At 34.0% G+C, this 6598-nt stretch overlaps 1 long non-coding RNA gene across 1 annotated transcript; it reads right to left on the bottom strand.

Annotated features, from left to right (window-relative positions):
- Window positions 1–2477: 2477 nt before the first annotated feature.
- Window positions 2478–5296, bottom strand: LOC132640832 (uncharacterized). Its single transcript, XR_009582418.1, has 2 exons — window positions 5092–5296; window positions 2478–4622 (listed from the first exon to the last, which is right to left on the bottom strand). It is a non-coding gene; the product is annotated as an uncharacterized LOC132640832 (long non-coding RNA).
- Window positions 5297–6598: the final 1302 nt, after the last annotated feature.

Genomic DNA, 6598 nt, shown 5'->3' with positions numbered 1-6598 from the left:
GTGGAAATAACAGATTATGATTTGGCTTGTGTCGCCTCCTTAGATAGGTTCCATTGCTGTCTATGGCATCCCTAATTTCCTCTAGGGTCAGAGGCATCTCGGTATTACCAAAATGGAATAATATTTCCTTGTCGTCCCAATACCCGGCTAATACCTCTATTAGCTCCAGTGATCATTCATTGTCATGATAGAGGGTAGATGACCTAGAGTGCAGCTAATTGTCCTTCGATGAGCATCACCTAACTATTCCCACCAAGCTCTCAATAAGTCTGGAGCTTCAGTAACTATGTCGAAATGGATTCCTCATTCCATCTACAAAATAAAACACTGTTAAGATTTCTCCCATCCCTATGGGATCAATGGTTCAACACATAGGCACCAAATGCTTCTGCATAGCACATAAATGAAATGTGGCATTTTTCGGGTCATAGACCGTTCGAACACAAGGTAGTCTCTCTTAATGAGCCTTAGGTAGGTCTGAGATACCCAAGGCTCATCTAAGTATGAATGCTCTAGTTCTGTAGGGATTTGCCTTAGCTCTATCCCAGTTTCCACTAGAGTGGCCTTTTTACAAAAGATCGGGGACTCGAGCAAACAACTGGGGTTGAACCGTTAGGGCTTTTGGATGATCGTGTACCAACCCTGCCTCATAACAGTTCAAAAACAAATATTTTGGTTTTATACTGAAGGAACGACAACGTGCTCCGTGAAGTCGCCATTGAAACAAAGTCTAAAATAAATGCCAGGAGCGGCGGAGTTATGATATGCATGCAATGACGGTTAGTAATTGCGGTAAAGTAAACACATAAACAGTTAAAGGAAATATACTCATATTATATTGGAATCCCAATGGTTAGGATCTTTAAGTCCCCAGCGGAGTCATCATCTGTTATGGTTCGCATTTCGCGGGCGGAGTTAGCGCTTCGAAAGTTACTTCGAACTTGTTGGTGCTCTGTCGGAATTTGTTTTAAAAGAGTCGCCACCTAATTTTTAGAAAATTAAGAAAAGCAGTTTTGAAGGATTTATTCATAAAAGTGAAAAAGCCTTCGTAATCCAAACTTCTAGGTAAGGGTTCTGATGATCCCCTAGGGAAGGTGTTAGGCACCCTAGTATTAAGGATCCATACTGTACGGTTGACCTTCGAATTCCAATGTATGAGTATTTGCATGAACTGTTTATTTAGTGTTTATTCTCGCATTTATAAAATCTATCATTTGCATATCATTTTGAAAAAAGGAATTGAATATGTCCCCTTTATATATGACGGTTAGTAATTGCGGGAAAGTAAACACATAAATAGTTAAAGGAAATATACTCATATTATATTGGAATCCCAATGGTTAGGATCTTTAAGTCCCCAGCGGAGTCATCATCTGTTATGGTTCGCATTTCGCGGGCGGAGTTAGCGCTTCGAAAGTTACTTCGAACTTGTTGGTGCTCTGTCGGAATTTGTTTTAAAAGAGTCGCCACCTAATTTTTAGAAAATTAGGAAAAACAGTTTTGAAGGATTTATTCATAAAAAGTGAAAAAGCCTTCGTAATCCAAACTTCTAGGTAAGGGTTCTGATGATCCCCTAGGGAAGGTGTTAGGCACCCTAGTATTAAGGATCCATACTGTACGGTTGACCTTCGAATTCCAATGTATGAGTATTTGCATGAACTGTTTATTTAGTGTTTATTCTCGCATTTATAAAATCTGTCATTTGCATATCATTTTGAAAAAAGGAATTGAATATATCTCCTTTATATATGGCGTATTTAGGTTCAGATTTATAATATCCAGATATAAATAGTTTCCTCTTACATAATAGGATAGTATTGATTGTAAAAGATATGAAAATTGTTTATATTCAAGTGAGAAATGCAAGTTATGTTCATGCTTAACTCATACTTGGTTGGGATCAATCCGCTTAATACGTTTTAGAGCACCTTATTCTAAAACTCCTTATTTACTAATATGTCTTATGTGAGGAAGAAATAATCTTTGACATTATGAAATAATTTGTTCTTGTAAATGTATGTCCGAAACGGTTGGGGCTTTAAAATTCGCGACTCTCTTAAAAGCGATGCCCTTTTCTGTTTTGGGCTTGACCCACTTTTCTTTTGTTTTCTTTTCTAAAAAAGTGGGTTTTCAAAATGTACATTATTTTCAAGAAATGTATTAACCAAAGAGTCTTAATTTTATTGTTATTGGGCTCAGCCCAAAATGCTTATTTCTATTCCTCGTTTGGGTCCAGAATTTAGCTTGATTTTTACAAAAAATGTGCCTCTTGTTTACAAGAATTTAATCTGATCTTGATGAAAACATTATAATGTTTAAAACTATGAAATTCCTTTTCTTACTTTTTCATTCTTAAACTTACATCAAAAAACAAGTTTATTAGTTTCCCATTTTTATTCGAGAGATAATTACGCTAAGTTCGGGTTTTGAAAATCGTTTTTAGGGACTTATGGTTGAACTAAACGGCATAAGCACCATTGTCCTAAGACGGCTAGTTCAAAACACAAAGATCCTATAATAGAGTTTTTACAAGTTCATAAACACAAAGACAACAAAATTGCAAATAAAGGAAAGCATAAATAAACTAAATAAAAGGAGGGGAAGGCTAGGGGCGAACCAAACCCCTAGTTGGCCATTTTCACCCATGGCTGGGCCTTCTATGTGTATATGTTAGCTTCCATTTTTTCTTCTCGGACTCGATGATTGAGAAAGAATTTGCATGTTGGGTCAAGGCCCAACAGGTTGGCTCGACTTGGCCCGAATGGTCATGCAGTGGGGGGAGAATGATAAGAAAATAGCGGTTAGTTTCAATTTATTGAACTTATTGAGTCTATGTATATACATAGATATATTACACATATATATAAGATACAGGAGCATATACACAGTTTTAAATCATTGGGCTTAACAACCCAACCCTGTTGGTTTAATGACAAAATTTGTAAGATAATAAGGCATCTATGTAGTAAACATGTGCCTCCCATAGACTTATAGAAGTGTCGTGGTGCCTTTTATGTGGAGGAAAGGTATTATGAACCAAGATATGCCTGGTTCCCCTTAATCCTCTCCCAGGGTACTCTTTAAAAGGCTCCTTTATACAATGTGGTTTAGTCTACTCATAAATCCTATTGACCATACAAAATCATGCCATTAAAACCATTTCTTAACCAGGTACTCAAATAGGTTCAGGTACACACATTCTCAAGCAGACAGAACCATTTAGATAGAGATTTGAGCAATTTTTTATTACTAAGGCCTAATCAGGCTCATATGTAATTATGTAACAGTTACACATGCTGAACAGTTCTAGTTCTAGTTCTCATCTAATGAAATCAGGTCCTCCAGGAAGGATGCAGAGACAATTCATAGGCACAAGTGATTTAAACATACTTAGATGGACTAGTGTAGCTTTGATATTTATCCTTAAAATCTTTAATCCAAGCAGACTTTCTTAAAATTCCCAGTGTTGCCAGGTTCTCAGAGATGAGGGACTTGATCAACATTGAAACAGATTCCTTAAATGTCATGTATAGATGAAACAATTAAAACAGGACACTTGCACTTATAAACAAATCATATAGTGAACTTTACCTCTAAATATAAATCCTATAATGATAAATAGTACATACTCAAGATCCAGACAAACTTAAGCTACTCCTCTTTTCCTTTCTTTAGCATTCTAGTGTCTTAAGAACCCAATTTAAGCATAGACAAGACGAAACTAATGCATACACTCACCCTATGTGAGTCTTTGTCATGAATTAAGTCTAAACAGATATTAGAGGGTCCTTACAACTTATTACACTATCCAAATAAAACATTTGACTCATTTTCAGTAACCAGTAATCAAACACCTACTTGAAGTCTTTCTCACTTTCCAGTTTTAATCAATGCCTACAATCCTCAAGCTAATGTGTATCACCTAGCTCAGTCAACTAATCCCTAAGGTACACTTAAGTAAGTTAGTAGGTTTATTTTAATCCAAACATCAAGTATTATAACCAAGTTCAGTGATCTAAATGAATAGCCATTAATTGTCTCCATCATTAAGGATTGCATACAAACTAAACGGAACTGGATCAAGTCACAAGATGCATTGATGATTAACCATAAACACACACACATTAAAGACACCCTAAAGCTAACTTGGCAATCTTAGGAAAGAACCTTTAACCAAGCATAACTCATATTAAGGATATCCCAACTGGACAGGCCCTTATCAATAGCCAGACTAGGCATAAAACTACAGGATAACCTTTGAAAGTGAGATTATGCATTATTCATTATTAATCAACCCTCACCAGTGTTATTAAGGCTCAGGTATCACGCATCAGGCATGCTAAATATCTAAATGATTATACAATAATCAAAACACTACTTAAAGACTAATCAAGTCCACGTACTTAAATATTCTGCTAACTAATATTTTGGCACAAGACACATATTTAACAGGATCATAATATTTGTACTAATACTAAATCAGCAACTAATTCAATTCGACTAAAACCTAGACTAAGAACAAAATTAAAGATAAAGCAATAAAATGATAAAAAAAAATTACCTCTTTTTTGCACAGCTGTGAGCAACTTGAAGCCTTTGTGCTTCTAAATCTCTAACTCAAACTACACAGAAAGGGTAGAAAAAACACAAATATTTTAGAACTAAGGAAGACTCGAACCCTAGAAAAAGTCTAAGTCTTTAAAATTTTACTGTAAGCCTAAATTTTGAGTATAAATTCCCAAATTAAGGCTTTGAGGTTGTGAAAACTTCTGAAACTTTTTGAAAACCTGTTTTTGTGAGAGGGTAAGGGTTCTATTTATAGAACCCTAAAGTTCATACAAAGGAGTAAAATCAACGATGTGGGAAAAACAATTTGCCCACAATTTAATCTTTGCAAATGACATCCATGACTTAAATTGATTTAACAATGACGAATGGTCAGATCTGAGCCTTGTTGAACTCGATCCGACCCATTCACCTTCAACCAATGAGGTTTGAGTAAATAAGAACACAATACAACAAATAAGATAGCAAAGATCAACTTTTTGACTTAGTATTTTCAAAACAAAAGCAAAAGAAAAGGGCGATTACCGCGTTTGGGAGAGATTCGTGTGAAAACAAAGCTTGAATTTAATTGTTTCATGTAAATGACTCAACAAAAGTTGCGTATCTTCTATCCGCTCTGTGATTTTACCATTTTTAGATGAGAGAGAAAGAGAGAGTGTAGGTGGCAGCTTTAGGGTTTGCAAGGAAAGGGAAAGAAAGAGAAAGGGGGTGGGGATAAGGGTCGTTTGGTATGCCTGTTTGTGAAAATGAGGGAGTATACGTTGTATACCCCTCCCTTATTGTTGATTAGTTTTTTGGGCCAGGTCAATCCATTATTGACTGGGCCTGGTCCAATTTTAAAAGAAATGGACATGGCCCCTTCCCCACGTATATCATATGTGTATATTTATGTATACTAGCCGCATATGCGCTTATAGGGGTAGGACGGGTAATTAACGAAATAGACACACACTTTAAACAACCAATTATTGACCATAGTATTTAATTAGGGAATAATCAATTTAAAACACGGTTAAATAAGTTCAATTTTGCAAGCATAGCCTTAATTGGTTTTAAATCTTATTTGACCATTTCAATTATGACCCTATTTGGCTAATTGCAATAATATCCCTAATTAATCTCAATTTAATTAATTAATCCAATTATGGCCTTATTTATCCTAATTAGCCACTTAAAGCTAGATTTGCACTAATGACCTTAATTGATTTGCCAATGGATTTGGTCATTTCAATTGAGGCCACTGAAAGGCTAACTTTGCTAGAATGACTCCAATTGCCTTAAACCATGAATTGGTCAATTTAATTGTGGACATAATATAAATAATTAGTAATTAAACCAATTTTCAATAATGATCCTCTAATTGATTAATCAATCTAATTAGATACTAAATAAATTCATTAATTTAAATCAATTATGTAAGCACACAGAATTAAAGGTTGAGGGGTGGAATGGTCAATTCTTTTAATGACTTAAATTCTTTGGATTTAAAGAGAACAAATCATTTGTTAATTGGTCTTTTTGACAAATTAGAAATTAAGTGAATAATTATTCAAAAATTATTTTGCCTTTGATTAATCCCAACAAAATATTTCTTAAATGTCATAAAATGCCACTTAATTCTTAAATAATTTATAATGTCATAAAAATCACTTTATCAATTTAAAGGAGTAAAATATTTATCTAACCAATTTTATAAAAATTATTTAACCCTTTTTAAGTTGCATGGTTTGCTTTATTTATTATCCAAGGACTCTGAGTAATTAAAATAAATTATGAGAGGTGAAAAATTAGGTGTCAGCATTTAGTAGTTGCCTTTTTTATGTATTATGTATTTTCAATGGCTTTTTAATGTATTATGTAATCGACACTTTTTATGCACTAGTTTCTTTGTGCTTTATATTAAAATTTGATTATATAATTTTATGTGCACTTTGTATGTAATTTTATGTATATGATGATTGTAAATTATAACACACTTAAGTAAGTAAATAATAAATTATAAGAATAAATGCAAAACTAAACGTACTAATTT

Source organism: Lycium barbarum, chromosome 5, assembly GCF_019175385.1.
Source record: "Lycium barbarum isolate Lr01 chromosome 5, ASM1917538v2, whole genome shotgun sequence".
Lineage (NCBI taxonomy): Eukaryota > Viridiplantae > Streptophyta > Magnoliopsida > Solanales > Solanaceae > Lycium > Lycium barbarum.
This window is presented reverse-complemented; position numbering and strand designations above follow the sequence as displayed.